This window comes from Parambassis ranga, chromosome 10 (genome assembly GCF_900634625.1).
Source record: "Parambassis ranga chromosome 10, fParRan2.1, whole genome shotgun sequence".
Classification (NCBI taxonomy): Eukaryota; Metazoa; Chordata; class Actinopteri; family Ambassidae; genus Parambassis; species Parambassis ranga.
In genome coordinates this window covers 15,151,952-15,178,638 of record NC_041031.1, presented here as the reverse complement: position 1 = coordinate 15,178,638, position 26,687 = coordinate 15,151,952, and the positions used below count along the sequence as shown (strand labels likewise).

The 26,687-nt window shown below is 40.8% G+C and overlaps 1 long non-coding RNA gene across 4 annotated transcripts in view; it reads left to right on the top strand.

The window, feature by feature from the left end:
• Positions 1 to 26,687, top strand: part of LOC114442411 (uncharacterized) — a 75,123-nt gene that overhangs the window by 12,948 nt on the left and 35,488 nt on the right. The gene's annotated exons all lie outside the window — the stretch shown is intronic.

Sequence of the window (26,687 nt, the reverse complement as noted above, 5' to 3'; positions counted from 1 at the left end):
TACAAAGCTCATCTATGCAAGAGCAGTTTTATCCTCCATGAACAAATCCACACTGTCTCCATTCACCGAAGTGATCACGAAATGCATTTGCCTCTCCCAGACTAATCATTAATTATTAACGGCAGATTTGACTCGGCATCCCAGATCGATGCAGTAGCTACTCCCTGTTAGACTGCTCTTAAATACGTTTTCAAACAATCTAAATGAGAGACTTTATTGAAAATTCCTCAAGATCACGGCGAGCAATTACTACATAATTTACTGCAGAGTTTGTGAGCTTATCTGCTTCAAATTGAGCGATCACACAGATTTTCAACGTCATGGCAGTGTGATTTTTAACAGCTTGAAAGCTGTGCAGGAGATGAAACGGTTCAACAAGGCTCAGGTGTCACCATATTTTATAACTGTCAATGTTCTGTGGTCAGCAAGAGTTGCCTGGGACTTTTGTGCAAATCACCACCATAAAACATAGTGAATTTTTTTATCATTAGGCTGTGAAATTCTGTCTTGCCAAGAGGGTTGAAGAACAAAACCTCAACACCCATAATACAATGGGCTTGTTGGTTCTATAAATAGCTCGCCGGAAGCACAAGTTTAAGACTAATCTCTGATATAGGTAATATAAATTTTGGATGTTTTCACAGTGTGATATTGCCCTATAAATATGAAAACACTCGTCACTTTTAGTCTAGACTCAGATATCAGTTTGACCTTGAAGTTTTTGTGTCGAACCTGGCCCCTGCAGGACCACTTAATGTTCACAATCATCCGTTTTACAGCTTATGCTTGTTCTCAGATGTCTCAGAGATTGTTGTAAGTAAAAATATATGACTTGTAGTCCACCAGACGATGCATTGTGTCACCTACTGCATTTTGACCATGCTACACACCTCCACATGCTAATTGTCACTTTGACATAACACCAGTGGCTCTACACCCACATTAAGAATGAATCTACAGGGTTGTGGACCTTGAAAGAAGAAAAGAATGGCTCCATTTTATACAGTGGGACAAAGCATGTGGCCGCAGCTTCATGAAGCTGATCATTACCTTTCATGACCTTTTCAATCTGAAGTAAAAATAGAAAAAAATGAGAAGACAATTTAAAAAAGAAACAGGAGCACTTAAAGGAGAGAGGGGAAAAGGAGATGTGAAGAGTGCTGGAAAGAGTAGCTTACTTGCCTACATGACAGTGTTGCCTATTAGAGGCCTTTACTCTGTCATTACACTTGTCAACACCACTGTAATTGATGCAAGTGCCGGGCTTAACCACCAAAGCTCACCATGTATGATTCACACACACATGCATGTATTAAAAAATAAATAAAATCTGACCATACTCGCACACATAATGCTCATAAGGACATGCAGAAATGGAATAACAGATACACATAAATATTCACACACAAAAACAGTGGCACCATCAGCACGGCTGCACATGCCACACGGTAGCTGCTTATTGAGAACATGGCAGCACTGTGAACCCCAGACGGCTCTCCACTGCCCACCTGTCAAAAAATTGAGGGGAAAATTCACCTGGCTGGTATCTCAATCTTCTTCAGCTCTTAGCTTAGCTTAAACCTGCCATCTGGCTCAGCAGCTCTGCCTGCTACCCTTCCTCCCTCCGCCTTTACTAACTCTCACTCTTTTAGTCTTTTTAAAGCATGTCAGCACTTACAGCAGTCACAGCAGTCTTAGTAAGGCTGCTAACGTGGCTAAGTGTCCCTCTGCTTCATAGTAAGTGGGTGCCGTGTTTCTGTGTGTTTGTGTGTGTGTGTCTGTGTGCGTGCTTCACAGATGGCAATGGGAGGGGAGGGAGAGTTGGAGGGGGTGATGGAGAGAGCTGTCTGAGGCTCCGGCAGCTCTCAGGCAAGGCGGTCTGTCTGGTGGCATCTGCACTGGCATCCCCCCTACCCATGCTTCCACCCCTTTTTTCCCGTCCACAGTCACTGTGGCCACCTCACCATCCAGTACCACAATTTGGCAACAAACCACAGTGCAGAGCAGTCCCTGAAAGATGATTCCCATTGACCTCAAATGTGTTACTTTACCGTCAGGCTTCTCCGTTTGCCCTAGTGGAGGAATACTTTGATAAATGATAGGGGTGAACTATGAATTATGGTTACACTGGGAGAAGAACAGACATGTGTGGGGAGCTCAGCTTAAAGTTCCTCACGGACGAGCTCCTGCGTGTGTGTGTAAGTGCACATCTGCATATGTGCGTGCATGCATGGACTCACATGTGCTAGTTGTGTCTGCCTGGTTGTTTTAGAATGATAGTCTTGGACTTTTATTGTAGAGTTAAGTTGTACCAGAGCGTGTGGTGAAGTTCTTTTGAAAGTTTGACCTTTTAAGTTTTGGAGGTGGGATCTGCACACAAAGAGAAGGGAAAAGAAAAAAAAAACTAGCATCCAATACTTAGTGCTGCATTTCAACCCAAAAAGTTGTACCCCAGCAAACACACACACACAAATGCACAAAATCTATATATTGTGTTTGAAGAGCTCAGTACTGACTGGCTTAGACGGCAGCACAGAATAAGGGCTGACACATCTGTTCCTGAGAAATTCATGGAGGTTTGGGCACTGGAGGTGTTGGTATGTGCAGATTAGCACAGGGCTGTCTTTACCCAAACCGCCGGGTTTCCTACTGGGCTTCCATAAACTGTTTACTAAGGAGTCTGTTGCCATGGTTTTCAGCCATGTCCCAATCAGTCTTTTGTGACCACTCAGCTTTATTTATTCCTCAAAAAAAGCCCATGCCTTCTGCATCAACCAACTGTTGTACCCCTCGAACCAATTGTTCTAAATCATGTATATACTGAATTTCATGTAGCCACAGAAGAGCAGCCTTGGATGATGATTTGAGCCTGATTGGATAAGCTTTGGAGAGAGAGCCTTTACATCTGACACCTTTGGCTCATGGGTGGTTTTGAAACAGAGGCTTTGATGAAAGAAAGAGATTGCTATTTTAATAACCTAATAACACCATGTTCTGCATGTGTTAGCCGGAGTTCTGGTTAGAAACACGTCTTATTTTTTTGATCTCTCATGAAAACGACATCTTTTTACAAAACTTACCTTAATGACGCCCCTGGGCAAGATATGATAAAAGAGAGATAAGATGGATATTTTTTCACAACCAAAAAAAAGGTGGTATTTTCCCTGATCCTACTTGTCCTTTCTCTTTTATTCTTTTATCCTTTCAATTTCCCCTTATCTTTCTGTGCCTCTCTTCCTATGTCCTCCACTTTAATAACCAGCACAAACTCTGTCATAGATCTGACAAAGCTTAAGCAGCGCAAACATGAAGAGGCTCCTGCAGGTCAAGTCACACCTGAAGAGCGGATTGATGCTCATTGTGTCATTCGGTTCAGGCGTTTGTTCTCCTATAGGCTGTAGACCGCATCTTTAGTGTTTAACAGTCTTGTAAGCTGTTTATTTTGACCCTTTGCACCTCTCTTAACAGGAAGCTGTGTCCCTCAATTAGATTACCGCTAATTAAATACTACACACGTGTAAAGTCAACAGACAGAGGTGTCATCCCCTGCCTTTGTCTTATACCACTCCTCCAACACGACAGCAAAGCTGCAGCTCTACTTTAAGCTCTTCGTGTAACTTCACATTCTGCATAACACATACATTTTTAAACACTTACCCCACTTGTACTTGAGTTTTCTCTGCTAAGGAGGCCAAATCTTCTTGTGTCTTTTTTGTCTTTCTGTTATTAATGTATTGTTTTGAAGCCTGGTAAACAATTATGTTGTTACAGTCAAGAATCAAAATGTTGGGTGTACCTAACAGAATATAAAATACTTCACTTGCGATAAAGGCTCAATAGTCTTTCCATAAACAAACAGTGTGAAAGGGGGTATACATTTTCTGTTATATTCAATGTCAACAATAAATGCTGACAAGGATAGGATTAATAAACAGTGACTGCTTTTTAAAGAGAAAAATATTATTACTGTCACTTCTCAAAGTCAACTTGATGTTTGAAAGCTGCATGAACAGAAACAGAACTAGATCACAGCTGACATACACCTAGACGGGATGATTGATGAACTTTGGGGGTGCTTTAAGGTTGATTTCTGATCATGGAGAGTTCTAGTTTTGTCTCCACATGCTTTGGCATGCCACGGGTGTCAATCTTATTTAATTTTCATCAACATAAAGCTTTTTTTCCTACTCTGTCAAACTCATTTATTTTCTTATTTTATGAATGTGCGTCTTTGATTTAGCTGATTAGTATTATTAGAAGTTTAATACGTAAGGGCTCATATATTAGTTTCTTCATCAGATTAGTAGGTTTGTCAATTAAATCAAGTTTATTTATTTTTTTGCCCCTGCCCCACCAATCAACTCCCAGTCTGCCTATAGAAAGAAAGGTGACACAAGGTGACGTGTGACTGTTTGCAGAGTGTAAATCTTATCACCGGGCAATTAATGAGCACCAAAAGGGAATCATTAGTGAAGTGTAAACTTGCAATACCCGCTAAGTGTCTGATGGGGGTTCAGAAGAGAAGAACTCAGAAGATAAACAAACTTGGAATTTAAATTGCACCGTGGAACTGCAACAAATTGAGACATAAAGTTCATTGGTCTCTGAAGCGTGTTTATTTTGATGACTGTATTTATCTGCTGGATGAGAGCAGCTGTTGCAGGCGTCTTTTGTAAGCTGTGGTGCCAGCTGCTGACCTACTGGTTGTCTTGTATTTGGCACTTCAAAATGTGCAAGGTCAAATGCATTATGATTAAGGTAGAGTTGATGATGCAATTATGTGTTTTTGGACATACAAAATTCATCCCCTATGGAAGTACCTGCTCTTTACCACCTTCTATGCAGCTCATTGCTCTTGTTTTGCTGTCTAATAATACACCACCAGTCTCTTGTGTTCACTGTACCTTCACTCCCATCCCTACAAGGGAGAACAGAAAAACTGACAGGAAGGAGGTGAAATGATGCTTGAACAATCTGTTTTCTTGACAAGAGGCAGCTGTCACTCCTTAATCTTTGCCCTCCTGTGTGATAACATTGTCCGCATGATTGTTGTTGTTACTGCAGTTCAGATGTTCTAAAGAAAGAAAAAAACAATGTTGCCTGAATGGTGGGATCAGGTGATCACTGAGGAATCGAGAAGTTGAAGCTTTCAGAGTCTTATCGTTCTCATCAAAACCCTGAATTGGATTCAGAACTTGCTTAGAACCATATACTGTGTATATACCACACACACACAGACACATGTTTTTTTCACACAATTTCACACACTTGCATGCACATGCGCTCACACATAAAGTCTTTGAAAGGCTCAGGAGACATTTCTTTTTCAAGTCTAAGTCTTTTTTCTGTGGCTGTTTCTGTATAGCGTTCATGTGTGTATGGTATGTGTTTGTGTGTGTATTGTTGCATAATCCTTACTACTGCCCTACATACTGTATCAGAGCTGAGGTGGAGACCCACCAAGAGAAATGTTTTAATTAACAATGCCGCCATTCTCACAGACACCTCTGTGTTTGGCAGTATCACTTCGGTTTGCAGCATCTTCAACTCAAAAGCTTCCAGTCATTACATACACAGATCTAGACAGGAGTCATTTTGCAGCAAAAAAGACAGTAAAGGGGGAGAGAAATGCAGTCAGGCTGGTTGCCATAAAGGGGAAATGCACACAGATGGCTCTGACAGACTGACAGACAGAGGATGAGGGAAAAAAGTAAATTAATGAAGAGATGCACAAAACACTGCACATGTTCAGGAAGCATCTGCAAATACCTACACAATAGTGTGAGGACATCTGTGAGAGGTAATGAAAACACACAGAATTTTGCACTGACATGCATACACTGTTGATATGATTTTTGATATGTTGTTTGTTCAATGTTACTGGAATGTATTTCAATCAAAAGAGCTTGCTGAGTTTGAAATCAGTTATTAAGCAAAATATCTAAAATATTTGCTGTTTCCAAGTCCAATGGGATCACTTGTCCCTGTTATGTCATTAACAGTGTAGAGAGGTTTCTTTTTTTGTTGAAATAGATTTATTTTTCATTTCCTTGTAAGATTTTTTGTATACGCATATATTACAGGCCACAGTTGCAGGATACGTAGAGTGCATGTTTGCCAAGTCACAAGATGTTCCCCATGAATGCGCTTAAAATTGTTAATTGTTAGTACATGTAATGAATTCATATATAATTTTGTAAGTGCAGCATAATAACATTGTTTTCTATTATACAAGCTTATCTGTAAAATAATCCAGTTTTCTTGGGTTCCACCTGCATTTTGAAGCCATCTCTGAGGATCATCAAACATTATTATATGAAGTCAATTTACTGAATGAATGCTTGTGATAACAGAGTAAATTGACTTCTGTGCTGAATTGTTATTGCATATAATGATCAGGCATGGTGACACGCTATATACATTAGAGTAGGAAAAGTTATTGCACTATATAAAAGAGCCAAGTTATTGCACAGGAGGTAGTATGGTTGTTACATTTGTATGCTTGTTTGATGTTACCTAATATAAAAAGTGTACACACACCATTTGTAATTGAAAAACATTAGTCTGCAACCTGAATAAAGGGGTGTGTGCACAGCTGAGTGCTGGCAGGTAGGCCAGTTGAAGGCTAACTCAATGAGCTAGCAAGAATGTTGTTGAAATGAGCCAACATTTGAGCTGCCGTCGTCGTGCTGTCGAGGAACAAAGGGAACCCCAGAATCATTGGCCTTCTCTTGTAATTCCCTTCTAAAATTTCATCCTATAAAATACATAGAAATGTCCGTAATGTGAGTTATGTTCATAAATCCACATGATTTTTTTTCCTGTTCCTTTCAAAATCAATGAGAAAAAAGGTCCTCAAATATAAGATAATTTTCAAGCAAAGCATCGTGTTATCTGCTACAGATATCTACATCTCATTTGTCAAGGTGGAGGCATGCTTAGACGGTTTGGTATGAATGTAGACATTATTGAATATTGCTAGAAAAATGGCAACGTTTAATCGAAAAACACAGGTTTCATGTATGACGACTAAAAAACGCATACACAAGGGTTGATAGCAGCGGGCGGGCCCCAGCCTGTGGCGGCTGATGTTCTGTCAGGGATGGGGGATGCTGGGTTGGATCCTGCTGGGTCTTTTGTCACCCCTGCTAATTGAGTGATCCTGGTGACCTTGTCGTTGCTGCCTGGTAACACGTTAGCGGGAGCTGGTGTTGCTGCTCTCCACTTTAAGTCATAAGTAAATGTCTGGCTCCATGATGGGTGGTGGTTATGGCGTGTAGTGGTAGACTGATGGATGAAATGAGAGAAGAGGGTGGATGCTGTATATACGCTTTACGTTGTCAGGATGCAAGGTTAAGTGCAGTTGGGTGGCTTAGCACTGATGGTTTTAATGTTTCTGCTTTGTTTCAATGCTGGGAAAGCTATGATTGGAAATCATTTGGTAAACTCATCCAACTACTGACCTGTGACTATGCAAATGGATGTGTAGAAGAAATGTAAGGCAAAAATAAAGGGTTAAATATTCCTTTTTTTGTCTTCCTGCAGAAAATAAGGAGGATTGAAGGGACAGTTTTGAAATTAGTATGCTTCAAACATATGAGAATAACACTTGACAGATGCTTGCAGGATAATATCATGCCCCATCTTATGATTTTTCATTAAGTATGCTATAACAGCTGCACTTGTACATCTCACTCATTGGCGACAGGCGTAGGATGCCAAGTCCTCAAGGAAAAAAAAAGGAAGAAAAAAAAACAAGAAAGAAAAATCACTCATATTTCAATGCATGCCTTTGGAATCTCTTTCAGTGAGCATGTGACACTTTTCAGATAAGTGTTTTTGTGTTAACAAAATGGAAATCTTAATTTTGCTAAGCTAATTATAGCCTGTAGCTCGTTGCTAAGCAACCTAATGACAGGAGACAGCAGGGAGTCAGGAATCTAACCTTTGGCTGGATAGAGCCAAGAGGTGACATTTAGATTTGCTTCATATCACCTTCTATTGATGCAGCGTGTTCTGACTGGGTCTGTATTGCACTTTACAGTTCAAATGATTTAAAGTGGGCTTTAAAAGTAAGTTTTTATAATATGAAGAAGAAAGAAATAAAGTTAAAATTCAATATGAAAAATGTAAGTATTTAATCAGTGTTAGTCAGCTTTTAGTGCGTGCTGTTGTAGAAAATGACACTCTATATGTGGAGGTGCATGAGTCATTTCACACTGTAGAAATGTGTATTGGCTTTATGTTTCTTTGCACAGTTTGTTAGTGTGAAAAATGTCACTGTTATTTCTATGACCGAGGAGGACTAGTGTACAGAGTTTTGAGGCTGAGAGACTTCTGTTGCTACCTTATGGCATGATATATATTGGATTTGACACTGGAGCACTTATGTATACATGAGTAACCACTGTGCATTGGCAGAGTGTTAGATTAATATTTAGAAACCCTGTATTTTGAGGTAATAAAGCAACAGAACATGCAAATCTGAATGTTTGCTATGGCTACACATTGTATGAAATCACACAGTAAATATATGATATGCATGTAATATGAGTACATTTATGATTATGTCCTGGACTGGCCAAAGACGATGCCCGTGTGCTCTGGAAATTTCTTTGTGGGCGTCTGATTTTTTCCTCCTGTCGAAGGGTGTGGAGAGGTGGTGGTGGTGGGGGGGGGGGGATGCATGGCTCAGCGCCAAAATAGTTTTGAAGTATCTGTGAAAAGACTCCTCTTAATCCGTTTTATTTGCTCTGCTACTCCGAACCATTTGTCCATGCAGTGCTGCAAACCCTCCACTCCACCCAGCCATCTCAGGGATTTAGTGTGGTAGAGCAGAGGTGCAAGAGCCTGCAGACAGTTTAAAAAAAAAAAAAAAAAAAAAAAAGCCATCTGGCTAGGGGGGGTGGTGGTGGTGCGAGGTGGGGGTGTTTGGAGGTTTGGGGCGGAGGAGTCATGCTGGGCAATCAAAATGACGGACAGCAGTGAGAAGTGTTTTGCGGGCTCCCACATACATGCAAAGTAGCCCAACTTGTGAGGATTCACAGCTCCCCCTGGTCTTCAGGTAAACACTGACCAGCCAAAGTATGCATAGTCTTTCCCCACCTCAGTGTGTGTGTGCCTGTGTGTGTAATTTTGTTTGTGTATGGTAATAATGTGTTTGTTGGCATGCTTGTGAGAGGAAAGAGTGTATTTTCTTGTGTTTACATCCATGTCAGTGGCCCGTGTATTTGTGTGTTCAACAAGAAAGACTGCCAAGATTATTTCTGTAGTTTGTCTTCTTTTTTTGCCAATGATAGTGTTTGCCTGCAGAAGGTATTTGACCACAGAAGGCAGGGTTAGCAGGTGAAATAAACAGCATCCATATTTCATGAACCATCAAAAAGACCATGGATTCGACACAGGCTCAGTTCTAAGAACACTGTGAAAGGGGCGCACAATTGTTGGTCTTCGCTCTGAGCAAATATTATAATCCTATTCTCTTATGCTTTCCATCTTGCCCTCTCTCCCTAATGTTCACCCCAATCGCGGCCCCTTTCCCTGAGTGAAAACCCCTTCGAATGTGTGGAGGCTTCATTTTTCACTCTCCCTTTGGGGCTCTGTTGTCAGAGAGCAGCCCTTAGGAAGTCTTTATTTCTGCCAGGCAGGGCCTCTTGCGTTCCTCCACCCTCTCCCTCCGTTCTCATGGCTGTCCCCCCCACCTGCTGGGATCCTGATCCCAGCCGGGGCAGGGCTTCAGCGGGGGACAATTACTGCTGCTCCCCAGCTTTGATCATCTGACCACATGGAAGCATAACAGCTGACCACATGTTTCAACAGACAAGAAGAAGAAGTAAAGAGAGAAAAAAGGAAGAGTTAGAATAGGGTGAGAAGAAGAAAAGAAATCCCCTTTTCATTTAAGTTGAGCCCAAACTTCTATTCCACTTTGGAAGCTTTACGGGGAGTTAGGCAGAATGCTCAAATCTGCGTTTCAGGCCGTCTCCTTTGATGGTGATTATTTATTTGGATCAGGGCAACCATACTTATTACGGACTATGTCTGGCTATAGCCTCAAATAAAGTTCAGTTTCAATTTGCCACTCACTCTTTTGTGAGTGCCGCAGATAGAGTAAGAGAAAAGCAATTTGAGGCAGCCCTTGTAAAAAGTGAGTGCTAAGTCTGCTGGTATTGTCGGCCAGATTGTCAGGAGGCCAACTGGGCTCTGCTGTCGTGTTCTGGGCACTGTCTGGCTTTTTCTCAACCTAGGCCTCTGTTTCATTCAAGTAGCTTCTCCGCAAAGTCAGAAGCTTTTCATGTGGGCCAACAGGGGTTACCTTGGTAAACTGGCTCTGTCACAAAGTCACTGCCACATCCACTGCGCAGTTAATAAATAATCCAGAGGATAGGGAGATTTAAAGGTTAGATGTGTTGTCTGTGAGCCAAAATTGATTCAGCTGCATTCAGACTGAAATGAAGCATTTAGTTGATTTGCAGAAAAAGGTTACATAAATAAATGTGATGATATTAGATACATATTTTATGGTGATAAAACTATTATTTCACCCTTATATGAACTGTGGCTCTTAAGATTCATGCCAAAAGGTTTAGATGAAAACTGACTGAAGGCTGACTGAGAGGAGAGGGTGTTTGCTTTGCTCTGGTTGTCAGGGATGGCCTCTTGGAGTGTCCCAATTGTGTAGGAGATCACTTTACCACATTAAGGGTGCCTCAAAAGAACCTCTTCAACAGTACTTTGGCCCAGTCTGGAAGAACAGGGCTTGTTTTGACTGGTCTGCCACCTATTATTGTCACCACTCTGCCGACCAGCAGGCCGCTCCTGCCTCAGCTATACTGCCACGGTGGCTCTCTGAGATACAACACACAACATATGTACATATATACACACACACGATCTGACAAAGGAATGTAAATGTGCACTGTACATGCACATATGGACTTAACGTTAGGACCCTAGTGGATATTGTAAAAGGCTTTGTAATGGCACAACTCAAGTACAACACATGAGTATTATAAATAGACTAGAGTGTGTGTGACAGATTCCCAGTTGTTAAATAATCTATAAAAGGAGAAAAACAAATATCACTTTATATGTCAATACACGTATCTGAGCCAGTGCATTAGCAACAAAAACATTGAAATATATTTTTTCTCTAAATAGTCGAGAGTGTTTTTTTGGCTTGTGATGCTAGAATTTCTAAGAAATGCATGTATGCATGGGAAAGAAAACATTAATAGCACAAAAAGTGTTGTGGTGGCCTGGTGGGGGTATTTCTCAACCACTCTACATGTCTGAATGACTTAATTAAAAAGCATGTTTGTTTGAAAAGGTAAATGGCATGAATGATTGCAATTACAGCTGAAATATAGGAAGTAAATTAAAAAATTGTATGAACCTAATATATTGGGTTGTCATTATTTAATTTGCCAATATGAATTTTATGTACATGATTTTATTTTATAATCTTTTAATAAAGCGCGTGCTTTAAATTTATTTATTTTCTTCCTAATCAAAGAGGAAATCATGTCTCATTAGTGCATGTGAGTGTGTAGCATTATTTAAATGTTTTTAATTGGATGAAGTAAAGAGGGTTTTAATAAGTGGACAGGATTGTGTGTTGTTCTGCTTGGTGTATGTTCACATTTCCCCTCTAAAACTAAAGTTAGTTTTTCTCTTGAGACAGAGAGTCACTTTATGATGTGGCCTCAGCCATTTGTGTATCCTGCCTTACTTCATAATCATTTTTATCCGGCAGTTAAAAATAATTAACAAGTCATGCTCTTTTGTCGTCCACCATTTTAGGTCCCCGCTCCAGCAATGAAAGGCCTTTCCATCATCATGGTCACGTAATAGTGTCAGGATGCATTTTAAAGTGCAGTAATTCAGCGGTTTACACGGCCTCATAAAATACCGACATGCCCTGATAATGAGAAGCATGAATGGAAACTTGGAGTTCCCTGTGGCCCCTGTGTGTGTGTGTTTGAGTGAGTGGGGAGACGTAGCTAGAAGGAAGAAAGGAAGCAGGAATAAGAGCAAGAAACAAACATCAAGGAAAAAAAGTGTTCACTAGTAACATACTGCACTTTCTGTATAGTAGACGTAAAAGGGGGGAAAATCTGAGTAAAGAGGGCTACTCCTTGTGTGGGTGCATGTGCTGCCAAAGTGCAGATCTAAGGCTGGTATGCAGGTTCAGAGTGGCAGGATTGATACTGAGGCTTTCCATGGTTCCCTCCCCTCTGAGTCATATCATATGGACAGAACAGCAAAGGTCACAGACAGCTCAAGCACATAACTCTTCATCTTTCAGCCCGCTCTGCCACTCTTTATGGTGTCTTGACCTACTGACAGGCAGGCTGTGTGTGCTTTGGCGGTGTGTGCAAAGGCGCTGAATAAATGTAACTAGATCTGAATATGTAGAGGCGTGTACATGTTTTTCTCTACTAGGTGATCAGTGTCAGGCATCTCACTGTACGTGTCTTAATCTTACACTCCCAACATCTTGTTGTCATGGAATAAATCATGATGCAGCGTGGAGGTGGTGGCAGGCAGCGTGAGTCAGATAAGCAGTCTGCTTGACTTCACACTCACTGGGGACCTGGTAACTCAGCAGGTAGTCCGAGTACAGATTGAAACTAACTCTGCCTTTCTGCGCTCAAGACACCCTGAGAGCTCTATTCAAGAGCACGGCTGTTCCTTTATTGTAGAATAAATTGCAGAAGCTCTTTTTTTTATTGTGTACAGATGGGATAGGGTTCAGGGTTGCTCAGCTCCCGGTCATTTTCTCACAAGGTACATATGTGTTGAAGACTTGATATAATTTCAATTTTACCCAAATAACCAGTGAGACTGCAACTTCAAGATTACTAAAAATGCTGGTGTTTAAGTGATACTTGTTTAAAGACGCAGAGCTGAAGTCATGGCGGGGCCGGGGATTTGTTAGTTTCAGATGGTTGCTGAGCATTAGTGAGTTAAGTCCTGGACTCAGCCTGTGACCTTTCAGCGAGGTTACCACAAGGGCTGTTTTTCATCTCCCTGGTGTTTGGGTTAGCACTAACAAGATTGACTTATAGCAGATTTGCACTACTGTGCCTGTCGTAACCACTGACTAACTAGCAGTTATTCATCTGCCCAGCATCATAGTGCTGGCATGGACAAGGATGTCTGATTTATATTAACAGCTCAGCAGTCACATCTGTGTTTATCAGGCAACAGCTTTGAACATGACTCAGCCAATCAAAACTGTCTGTTTTCTAATATCTTCTATTGCTGAGGTAGTGTGTAAATCAGTTTTTTTTTCTGTAGAGCAGGCAGTTGCAGGGACCAGTGCCAATGAGTGTGTGAATTACACCCATGCATAAAGCTGTCCTTGTGTCCTGCTGGCCAAGAGCTGCAGGGAAGCTGGAAATGATCGTAAATTAAGCAGCACTTGGCTGAGGAAATCATACAAAATCTGGGATTGAAAGGAACATTTGGAATGATTACTACAGACCATAAGAGGAGTTTCTATAAAGTGAGGGAGGCCGGCAAAGGTGGGGCACAGGATGTACAGTACTGGAGTGCTAGACTACATAACAGACTGGTGGAAGAGACGGAGGAAAGGTCAGATTTGGGATACGTCTCTCATAGTAACAGTAGTGGTCATAAACGGTTGTCCCAGCTGATGCCTGCCACAAGCGATGAATTATTCACTCACTTGTCAAATCAATAATGACCGGGTCTTTAGTGGCCTACTCTCCCCATGCCCTACTTACCCTTTTTTTGGGAGGGGAGGACACTTCATTTGACAAAAGCTTGTTATGTGTAGAAAAGATTTTTTTTTTCTTTTTTTTGGTGGTTTGCATTTGTTGCAGTGGACGTGTGGCCCCTCGCTGAGGAAAATTGGCCGTCATTTGTTGTCATTTTAAGGATTGTTTCTGGAAAATTGGAACTTTTTTTGAACAGAGAGTTACAAAAAAATGACTCAAACTGCACCGAAGTGAGTGCACTCGATTAATATGGCAGTTTTGTTGAAATGGAATGTGGCAAATAGAGGTGGAGAGAAGTGAAGGCAGGGTGCAGGGGGGTGGTGGTGGTAGAGGATTGGTGCGGGAGGGGAGGGGGATCTGGCAGCATGGGGGGGATGTTGCCATGGCTTTAAGGGCATGGGCATGTTTGGATGGCACAGCCCACCCCCTGCCCTTCTGCCTCTGTTCATGTGTCACTCACTGTCTTCCAGTCTGTAATTTTCCATCTACTGTAACAGTCTGGGCACATCGCCACCCAGGGAACTTTTAAAATAAATAAAGAATTCATTAAATAATTAGTATCTCCACAACAATCTCTTTTGTTCTGTCAATCTCAGAGTGCTCAAAAGTCACCCTGAGAGATGGAGAGAGAGAAAGCGATTGAGCAAGCAAAGGAGGGAGAGAGAGAGAGAGAGAAAGGGAGTGAGAAATTAGTGGAAAAATCAATTTAAAAAAATTAAAAGCATTGAATTTTTTGAAATGCTTTTTACTTATCCGCCATTGATTACATCTAATTGGACCTCATTTCCTGAAAAATAATGTGTGTGTTTACACGCACATGCGTGTACTTGCGTGCGTGTGTGTCAGCGTGTGTGTTTGTGACATTTCCTAATGGTTGGGTGCATAGATGATAACCACTTGGCTTGGAGACAGACAGATATGAAAGGCTGTCACTCTGAGCAGAGACAGCTATAATGGCCCCATGAATGTCGCTGTGTATGTGTGTGTGTTTTGTATGTAAGTGAATGTGGATGTGTGTGTGTATAATCATAAAAGGAGTGATGATAGGGGCCCACGTTTGGGGCCTGGCCATGCTTCCTAATCAAAACCTATCCACTGGCTGGGTGCTCGTGCATTGGTGTTTACATAGGGTGAGACGGAGCAGAACCACCTCTTTGTCCCCTCCGAGATTTGACATTGTCGTACGCACTCCTCCTCCTCCTCCTCCTACCTTTCTTCACCTCCACCTCCCTGTATGCAGGGTTAGCAGCCTGGAACATCCTTATGTTTATGAACAGCTTGCATAGAATTAAGTGGTCACAGAAAAAGGACCCTTAATCACAGGCTCCATCAAGGTGTCTTATAACGGTGCTTTTCATATCGTCACTGCGATGTCAAGCACAAAATCACATGTAATGCCTTTAGCACTCTAATAGTTAAGGTTGAAAGGCAATGTATTTACAAAATTATCCCTGTTATTGCTGGTAGATTGGTTTCATAGTATACCAAATTCTAATGACTTAAACAGGTGAGTATATGTGGGCCTCTATTGTGCGTGCAGATGGCATGTAGTTAATTTAAAGGCAAAGACATTTTTAATGATATATTTAATATATATGCATGTTTGATACCTATATCTGACAGCTGTTTTGTCTTGGACTACACATCATAATACATCTTTATGTATCAGCCCTAACATACCTGTGCAAGTGAAAAAACATATAAAATGCCCCCCTCCCCCTCAACTTTATTAAACAACTACAAATGTGACTTTTACAGAGTGTACTTAGTGACTTCCAGTTTCATTGAATGTTAAACATCACATTACAGTGTTGTTGTTTTTTTTGTTTTTTTGGCACAAATTGATATGTACAGTTTTGGAATGTCACCTTTCAACACTTTTTGGGCGACCAAAAGCACTTGTCGCTTCTGTCTGTCACTCCTGTCTTTTTATTTTGTCTTACACACTACATCGAGTCGACATTTCGTTTTTTTTTTTCGGAAATTAATGGGGAATTAATGATTCCGTTATTCCCCCGCTGTGCGAGGAAAGGGGGGGTTTGGGATTCTTTTTTTAATCGCCCAACCTCTAGAAACTGATTGGAGCAGAAAAAATACGCCCAGTCCCCTTCTGCCAGGCCTCACAATGGAGGCGCTGATTTTTTTGATAGGGTTCTATGCTGTCAGGGGGCCAGCTGGAATTAGAAGTGGATTAATAATTTTAAACAAGGCTAAACCGCTTGGACTGTCTGTCTGTCTGCTCTTTCCAATGCTTAGCCAATGGTCCGTCTGCTGCCGACCACATCAAAACAATCTAAAAACACTATATCTTCCTAATGAAGAGGGTGGGTTTTACTTTATGGGCTTGAGAGAACATGAAAACATGCTTATTTAGACAGATTTCATGAGGTTCTGAGTCTGAGAACAAGTCGGATTATCGTAAATATTGTGCCATGACCAGAACAGCACTCTTAACAGAAGCATTAGTTTGACTTAACTATGAGTTTTGCCCGCAGCTGATCAACTTGTTATTAATTTTCTGCTGCTACTTCTTCAACACTTCTGATGACGTGTACATGTTATGGCTTTAGTGGTAAATCTGCCTGAGTGTGTCATTACCAGCACCTATTGATACAGTTTTGACATGGCACATCGGACTGAGATGGTCGGAGTTGGTCCAGTAGCTGGAAAGCTCAGACCACCAGAATGGCGACCCCAGTCAGAGGAAAGATTAGGTTTAGCATCAGTGGGAGTGTTAAATGGTGAGTTACAGGGATTTGGGGAGATGTTTGGATTGATCTGAAAGCAGACGTAATACCAACCAAATTTTGGTATAGTAAAGCCTGACAAATCAGGCCCTGCTGGTGACATTGCTAACAGAACCATGTCTGCATAATCCCCATGTAATTTATGTGTGTTTTGGTTTTGGAGTGTGCGTGTCTGTGTAAGTGTGTGTGTGAGTGAGGAGGTGATCATGTAGGAATAGGTGTCTTTGGAGAGATGACTGAGCAGAAATTCATGAATAATATTCCTCCCAAATATGGTCCTCCTCTGACAAAACAGGTTTAGAGAAGGGGGTCCTGAAGGACCTGATCAGAGCCTGGACAGGTTATTTCCATTGTGCAATTTTTGGATAGAAATCCATGCAACACTGCTTAATCCAAACAGGACAAATAAAGACTAAAGCACATGCAGCACAAATTGGGAATCAAGTGGGAAAACAGACATATAGCATAAATCTATACTTTTTTCTTTTTAATTTAGTCATTATAAAAATGTTCTGTGAATGTAACAGGGACATTAGCCCCCTTCTGAGCTATTATCCTGGCTGTCTGGTGTTGCAATTTCACACTCCACTGATTCCGACAAGCAGTAGACAGAGAGAGAGAGAGTCTGCATGTCCCAGATTTCACCTTATTTAGGTAATAGAGAAAAATCATTCCCAAGACTAGGTAAATTAAACTGGGTACTGGGGCTGGCACACTGTTGCCTATTTCACCAGAAAATCAAAAGAAAGCACACAGTGAGGAAGAGCTGAGTGTTTCTCACTACATAAAGTTGTCTGGAAATGAAATTCAGCTCCACGCAGATTTTACTCCACTTCATAAACTTGCACATTTGGAGTAATTTTGCAGTTTTAAACGGTGCAATGATCTGTGCCACTGGTTACATGTTCCAAAACCAGCTTTCTCAAAAACCTGCCAAGTAAGTTTGCTCACTTATTTTGTCTTTCTCTCCCTCTAAATATTAATATAATATAGGGTATATACATATGTGTGTGTACATACATATTAAAAGCCATATTTATAGTCTCTTCTCGAGGTGTGCTTGTGGAAGTTTGAGTCAAGAGTCACGCCTTTATAATATCACCGCTTCATGCATGAACGGCAGCATATTAAACGTAACTGACAGGACAGGTTATACATTATTTATGTTCAGCAAGAATGAAAACAAACTGCCTGTGTAGTGAGGTTCCACAGCATTTAAACTGCGTGCCGACCTGTACACATGGCCTGACCTACACACCCCTGTTTTTTTATTAGTAGTATTAGTATTTAGAAGAAAAATATCTCCTAATTACGTTATCTCCGTTTGACTTTTTTTATTTTTGCACGAATAAAAGTATCGCGCTTAATCGAAAAGGTATTGAAATAATCTGAATTTTGAAACGCCGATATGTTTAAAAGTCGCGTTAATTTCCTTTCTGCAGGCGCCACGCGGTTGTTGTTCAACTTTTGTGAATGACTGCTTGTAATAAAAAAACTAAAAAAAAAAAGAAAGAAAAACTTTTCCTCACAGTCTCACCCGTCACCCGTGCTCCCCTTCTCCTTTGACGTGGCCTTGTTTTGATTGAACTCCCGTTTCCTTGCGCCCAAGCCTTTCAAGGACAAGACAAGCGGGTCGTTAATAATGAGACGTGTGTAAAACACTTTGAGTTGTGCTACGCGATTAAAGGAAAGACACTTCTGTGGGGAAAAAATTGAACTTGCCCTTTAAAGGTTATTTAATAACTTTAAATTCATTTTATTCAACCATTAAAATTAATTATTTCATGTAATAATAATGAAATTGTCTTTAAGTAATGAATAATACTACTTATAATGTGTATGTATTATTAAAATACCATGGCATTATTTTGTAATTTATATTTTATGTCACACATAATATTCAAATTGTTGTATTTTTAATCTTGTTTTAGCCATATTTAAATATGAATCTTTCCTAAAGAAAGTTGGACACATAACCACAAAAAAAGAGTAACAGAAGGGGGGAATAGCTTATGTTTTCTTTTTTTATAAAGAATATATATATACTATATATATATATATATATGAGTATTATTGCCAAGGGCAAAAAGTCAAACTTTTCTGTTGACTTGGGATTTTTGCCGGAACTGTGGAGAGAGTGAGAGAAGAGAGCGGGGTTTTAAATTTCAGTCAGCTCACTGAGCTTCACTCCCTCCATCAGAAGAGAAACATGTCATCGGTCATCATAGCAGAGTATGGATAGGGTGTCTCAGAGATGCTGATAAAAAATATTTGGTTGTGTTACATTTGAACAAACAGAGGGTAATTGACAGCTTCTCCTGAGAGGGAAAATGTGCAACATATTAAGGAGAGATCTGCCAGTCACACTGCCAGGTATTCTCCACCCGATCTGGTGTCTTTGTGGACTTATTTAAATGTCTTAACTTCAACTCTTTGCGTCTCAGTAGGACTATATGGCGTCTTAAAGTGGCTCCGGATACACTGCTACACATACTTTTGCAACGGTTGTGGGAAACAAAGTCCTTCCTCTTTTGTTGCTAGCCATCAGACCAGAATTGAAACAGGAAAAAGCAATTATTGGAGAGATTGTCCCACAGGCATTGAAAAGCTATCAGCATGAGGGTTGGGATTGGTTTGGGGGACACCTATGGCCCTATGCATTATCCTGGCATGAGGTCGCTTTGGCAATCGCCTGTCAATTTCCACCAGCACCTGGCTTTCCCATCCCCCTCCCGCCAAGCGCCCTTCACCAGGCCCTCCTACCTGGTTCCTTTTTCTCCTCCTACACCTCCTTCTTTCTCTCCAAAGCTCTGCACGCCTGTTATTGTCCCAGGATGGGGACCATTAATAGAACGAGGGGGGAAATCTTTACTGTCCACTACAGCACAAAGTTGGAGGTGTGCAATCAAACCGCACTGCTCCCCCATCATGATGGAACTGAGGGTTGATAGAGGAGAAAATGTCTTTGAATTAGCTTTGTTGGCGCTGTAGTAGACTGCAAAAATACCTACAAACAAAAAAAACCCAAAACACACACACTGAATCATAGTATGGCTAATGCTGTGATAATGTGCTGTTTGCCCAAAAGGCACATTGAGAGAGTTTAATGGAAAAGTGGGAAGAAAATAACTGGTGCTATGTCTAGCACTTTTTATTATGGCTGTTGAAAACCTGTATAACACAGCTGTTCAATATCACTCTCCTTTAGCACCAGCACCGTGCCACCCACACAAAAACCTGCTTTTTTTAAGGCACAATCACCATCTTAAATACGGTAAGGTGACCTCTGATCACAGCTTACAAGAGCTAACAAGGTTCAGGTTACATATGAAAATCCAGATTGTATTGTTGTCATAATGAATTCAGCCTTCTGTTTGCCATTATGTGTCATGCAACTTCTCTTAGGAGTCATCTTTGTGGCAAAGTGCAGATGTTAGAACATAGAAACTGTGGTTTAGCCTCAGTACTTCCCTTGAGTGATTGCAAATACACTATTATACTTTATTATTTTTTTTCTTTCCACTGAATCACAAAGAAACATGAAGAAATAAGGAAATGCCACTGGACTACACATGCATTTTTTATGATTATTAATTTTCTTCTGTATGTAAGCAGCCCATAAAAATTGCAGATGATGTGGAGATAGTTTTGCTTATGTAATCCTTTAATATTTTTTCAAATGTTATTCTCTTTGCCTTAAGTGTGACTGTAGCTACGTTTTGAACAACATGCTGGATGAACATAGACTTTTAAATAATGACTTAAGGGAATTTTGATGAACCAGGCTGCTCATTTTTAAAAGGAATATACAAAATAAACAGGAGTATATAAAAACATTTATAGTCAACAAATCCTATGGAATATAGAAATACAACACAAGTGCTTCTAAAATATTAACCTTTGATTGAAACACAATCTGTTATCACACTTACGCCACAAAATATTATTCACACTCCTTAGAAGTGAGTGAAACACTTTTCCTAAAAAAAAAAACAGGTCAGCCCCTGAATGTGAAGAGAACGAGAAAAAAACAAACTTTAAGAGTAATCATAAATCATCTGTCATTGTTTCTTGTAGTGTGTGTGTGATGCCAGGAATCACGTACACGCGTGCTGAGGCTGTGGCAGGATCAAGCGGATTGTTATTCACGGTGCTACCCCTGCCTCATGCATATCCATAACGGATTAAAGATTGCGCAGACATTATGCAACCAGCGCTCCTCTTTTTTTCGCGCTGATTGGCATTTCTGGGACACAAATCGGAATATAGGCTACTTTTGTTGCTCTTTGAAATGATACACTATCTATCTATCTATCTATCTATCTATCTATCTATCTATCTATCTATCTATCTATCTATAGGTTTGTGTTGCGCATGTTCAACATGTGGATTTTAAAACACGCGTGTTTCTTCCACAACATGTTGCAGCTGCCAACTTGAAGCATGCCGCAAGCTGGAAAACAGAAAAAAAAATCACAAGAGGCGATGAATGAAGTCTTTAAATAATGGAAAGGCACTCTCCAATTCTAATTCATTGGCTTTAGAAAGGGGGACATTAACGAGCATTGTCCTTTTTATTGTGAGCGGGCAATGAATATGTGAGCGCTGCTGTCCGGCCCCTCAGGGGAAAACCCATCCTGTGAGGCTGAGGCTGCCCCCGTGGCTCTCAGGTGAAAAGTTTTGTTGGAAATGCTGAATCACGCCATTCATGCAATCTGGAACAAATGTAGCTTTTTGTTGACTATGCAGGGGGATATAAAAGCACAGTTGATGCTGATGTGGCTTTAATTAAGGATTTAAGTGCAGGTGGGTGAGGGCTGCACCGTTTAAAGGCAGCGCTACACCTTCCTCAGTAATGTACATCAGTGATTCATAAAACTGCGCTGCCTGCCTTCCTCGGGGAGACCTCTTGTTATTGCGCCTGTTTTGGGGAGGAAGAACCATCACTAACGCGGCGTTCAGAGCGGAGCAACGGGTCATTAAAAGGATGTCAATTGCTCATTTACCCATTTGCCACCTCTCAAAAGTGTTGAAAATATATCTGTCAAAAGACAAACGCACAGCACAAGTGCCGAACATCTGCTTTGCTGAATGAGCGTTTGCCAGAGCCCTTACTCTGGGGACCTATTAGCGTTGATTCGTGCGCACGCTCTGATAAGGAATTCATCAAGTTTCTGACACCCCGCCAGATGTTGGGGAATTGCCGCTGTCTCCTGTTGGACATCCTACTAATAGACCATCTTTCTGCCTATATAGCACAATAGTGTGTTTTGGGAGGTAAATGCGTTAGGATGGAACAATTTATTATAAATCTGGTAATGATAGCCCCCTTGGTACCTCTTTATTTATTGGACTCTATATGTGGTAACAGGGTCAAAGCAATGAGTTACGTGTTAATCTACTCTTTATTAGGCTCAGTGTCAAAGTACAAACCCTTTAGCAAGCAAACTGCAGCTCATATTTTACAGAAATGGGCCACCACTTTCACTCATCTCCTCATCAGGAGAAATGCCTGCAGGCTGCTGTATCCTGATGTAAAAGGTCTCTTATGAGTCAATTGAAGAATAATTGAACTAAAACACAAAGCCATTGTGTTAATCAGTTTGCATCACAAAAGCCATGAAACACCTAGAGACATAAAGACACACCGTGGATTAAGGTACTTTGTGAATGCGCATTCAACACCCTGCTGGAGGTGAAATAAGCATCGATAATTGGCAAACACATCAACTTCCGCGCAATTGGAAGCCTTCGGTTCATTATCAGATGTATGTTATGCGGTTTTTTGTTTATCAAGCCATATTCTCTGTATGATGTTACCAATCCATCTCATTTAAATCTCATTTTCATGGTGCGTTTAGTGACAAAATATTCCAATTACCCGTGCAGGATTAAAGTCCTGATTACTTCTACAAATGTATCAGTGTTAACTTGTTTGGTTGCTATATATGGAAAGATAAACCGAGCAGTTTACTCACACACTTACAAACACACACACACACACACACACACACGCGCACACACACCTCAGATGACTCAGTTTTGGTGATGAGACTGTGTGGGAACATCCTTGTGTTATACAGGCAGCAGAACGGTCATGTGCAGATGTGCATCTGCTGTCCTCCATGCAGCATGGCCCATTGTCAGATCAAGGGCCAAGTGCCTTTGAGCAAACACAGATTCGCCCGCCATAAGCATTCTGCTTCACAGGCAGATAAGTCCTGCTTTAAGTGCCAAATGTAAAGCAGCTATATGTTTATTCACACGGATTACTTTAGAAATCAGTGAGATATAGTCTGTGCATATTGTATTTAATAATTAGTAATATATTGATGAGAGATAAATAAGCCACGGAGCTTGTTAAGATCACAGCCTCCATTGCGTGACAAAGGGCGTTTGGGACCTGCTTGTGTCAGTTTATCCTCTTACAGCGCGCTCTCCCGCTTAGCCAGCAAATACTCAATGACTGAGGCGACGAGGGAAGGTAACAGGGTCGAGGTTGACTAATCAATCTCACATTAAACTTCAGCGGAAGCGCGAGTCAGGAGTAGCAACAGCTCAGTCCTATTTTTCACCCCTGCAGAACACAACCCCCCCCCCCCAACCCCCCTTTACAGACTCTGATTCCTTCCTCCTCCACTGCCTGTGCAGCTTCTATAGGAGCAGAGAGATTATATGCTGCTGCACGCTGCCAGCAGTCAGCTTCCATCCTCCCGGTCCGCACTCCGCAGCCCACTATACCCCTCCATAAGATAGCTTGAGATGAATGAGCGCAGCCGTGAATCAGAGCCCGCTGTCGTCTGCTGCAGTGGGACATTGTTGTGATACAGCCGCCAGTCTTTACACAACTGCTTCCACGTGACCGTCACTGCTTTCTAATCCATTGAGAATCCACCAGAAAGAAGCCTTTCATGTTTTTTTTTCCCCACTTCTAGAATGAATCGCCTGCTCTGGTTTCTCATATAACCTGGAAACGATGACTTGTATTCGGCGTCAGCATAAAAAAACACACGGCTGATTTATATGCACATATGTGTTGTTTGCAACATTGCTCTTGATGCAAACAATATCGACCTACATACATAATCTATATGTAGAACTTCAAAGAGAATTCTCCGCGTCAGGATGTAAACACGTTTAACTCGTTATTTATTTCATGATCACATGTTTGCTTCTTCTTATTCACCTGCTGCAGGGTCACAGCACCAGAGAGCCACCCCTCTGTTTAACACATCCCAAATGCGTGTGTAAAAACAGGCATCCATGTGCGACTCGCCGTGCTTCGATGAAAGCCGGGTCTCGGTTATTTGACGTCACGGTGTCTGAGAGGAGGAACTTGAAATGTGCGACTAGACGAGCCGGGAAAGGAGGGAGGGAGGGAAGAGTGGGGTGAGAGAAGGAGGCAAGGAGGGAAGAGGAGGGGGTGAAAAGAAATGAAATCAAACGGTATGCAAGAGGTGCGCTTGCGCAAAAGTAAAAAAAAAAAAAAAACAATTTGAATCAATATTCCAAAATCTGCTCATAGCTGAGGGATATTGGGTGGGTTGGGGAATTGGTGCCAAAAATACTCTTCTTTTGGGAAGTAAAAGAGTCATGTCTGTGCTTCAGTCTGCAACAACTCACTGTGTGCTTTTATTGTTTTGTTTTTTTTCTTCCATTCCGGCTGATGTAGTTGTATGAAGCAAGAATTCCACATAATATTTGGGGTTTACAGGCCTGTGTTGTGCATGAGCTTTCTGTTGTGATTGAGTCAGATTTTTTTTTTCGCCGTTTAAATGCTTATTATGGCGCCCATTGATGTGCGGTAACTCCTTTTGGTTGTTTTTATGTAGCGGTGCCTTGTTAATCTGGTAGTGGGAGACGCTGAGGCAGTGCCACTTTTGGCAACGTATCCCACTATGCTTTCACGGTCACTCAGTGTCCTCAGCTGCCCGTCTTCCAGTCTGCATATCAGGATTATAATTATTATGAAGCTCTTTATTATAAGAGAGGGAGAGGGAGAGGGAGAGAGAGGGAGGGAGGGGGTGGTGGTGAAGCTTTACACATGCAACTTTAAGGGATGTCCCACCATCTCCTCTAAACTTCACTGCCAAGAAGTGTTTCTCTAACTTGCCCCCCCCCCCTAGTTATCCCACTCAAGGCACATGCACATACACACACACACACACAGCCAAGATACTAAGATGGCGCCTTAATCAGTGTCAAGTTCAAGTGACTCTTACTAGTCTGATACAAACAGCATGGCAAACAGTGACGGCTATATGCCTTTTTTTACATGCAGGGTGCAGAACAACATGATGATAATAATCAACGTCGCAGTCTGAAAGTCACTTTTCATAATGGTTTTTTTAATCTCAGTCAAAATTTCCGTTCACATTTCTTCATAAATAGTTGATAAAACAAATCAACCAACATACAGTAGCCTAAAAAGTACAAGGAACGTTTGACTCTGGTAGCTAAATAGGCTAACGCTTAGGCCTGCTGTTGTAACATGGTTTGCCTCGATGTGGCACAGTGACACAGTTCATCAGTAAAACATTTTTGCTCTTCAGGAATAACTTGAGGAGTGTGACCCATTTCTTCCAGAAAGTGTTACAACATCACATTCTAGCTGTGTTTATACATCAGATATTTTTTTTTTGTTCCTCTGACCTCTGGACATGGGGCAGAAAGGTGGTGGGAATAAGAAAAAGTACTTCTTTTAAATTAAGGTATAGAAAATAGCATATAAAACATATATTCCTTAAATTATTTAAATAAACTTATTTCATATATCAGTGTCAAGAGGTACCGTTTTTTTTACATTTTATTTTAAAAGTAGTGCTGGTGGTCTGAAATTGTTCTCGTATGAGTACAATATACTTTGTGTATGCATAATATTTAATTCTTGAGAATAGGTTACAATGCAATGCTGTAACTCTTTTTGCCACTGAACGTATTCTCCACCCCCCCCCAAACACCCCACATAGATCTAGAATTCCTTCCACTAAATTTTTGTTAAACACAAAAATGTCATCTTGACAAGTTATTCACACAAAACAAGCAAATGTGTAATCAAACTGCTCTATATGCAACACCACAACAAATAACACGCTTAGTTTCACATAAGAATTACATTTAAAACAATGCAAGCTGACAGAAAACTTTTTTTTATTTCTGAAGATACTGTATTGTGACAGTTCCATTGTTGCCGATGCACACATTTAAACATACTTGCACAAAGACATTGCTGGAACTATAAAGATTGCCATACAGGCGCATATATCTGGGTGCTTAACCCCTCCCCAAATTTGAAATACTGTCAAAAAAAATACTGTCACCTTGTTTTGGAAATCATGAACTTCGCACACTGTCTAAGACCTGTAGGAGTGCAATAGGCTGATGGGTTATTCTTCTTCTTCTTCTTTTTTTTCTCCCCCCAATACTGAGTTTTATGCTAAGGATTGACATCTATTTCTGATTCTATTAAAGTAAAAATACACAAAGAAGTTTAAATTTAACCAAAAATAAAGATATCAACAGAACCGTTTATAGCTTCTCAGCTCAAGTGAACTCAGTTCTACAAAGTCAAAGATTTTACATGTCAATGGTCTCATAAACAAAATAAAAGTGACGGAAATATCTGCATTATATATAGACAAATCCATAGTATTCATATAGATGATTTCTTCAGATCCAAATAAGACACATGTAGGCCTATTGGTTAAAAAGAAAAAAGAAAAACAGAAGGATACAATCGCGATGTTGGAGCTTTAGAGTTTTTTATCATTTGTTCAATGTTAAGCTGGTTATGACCAAAAACTGTACAGTTCTTGTTAGAAAACATTTCCATAAATATCATTTAAGTTTCAGAACTTATACCCATAATTAAATTACAAATTGATAAATATGGCATCATGGATATGTATTTACAACGGTATTAACAAAAGGCAACGTTATATTCAACGGTAACAATCGTAACCTAATACCACATTTCTCCACCTGAAAACGGACGTTGACAACAGATTCGACCCCATCAAACAAGGAAATACATTCACGAGTATAATATTTATTTATGATTTTTTTTTCTGTGTTCAAGTTCATGACAAAGACTTTGGCACGTTTCTTAAGACTGTTTGAAGTTTCAACAATCAATTGAACAGGCGACAGTAGCGCGTCACCGTCATATAAAACAGCGTGAAATAATCTTCCTTTTTTA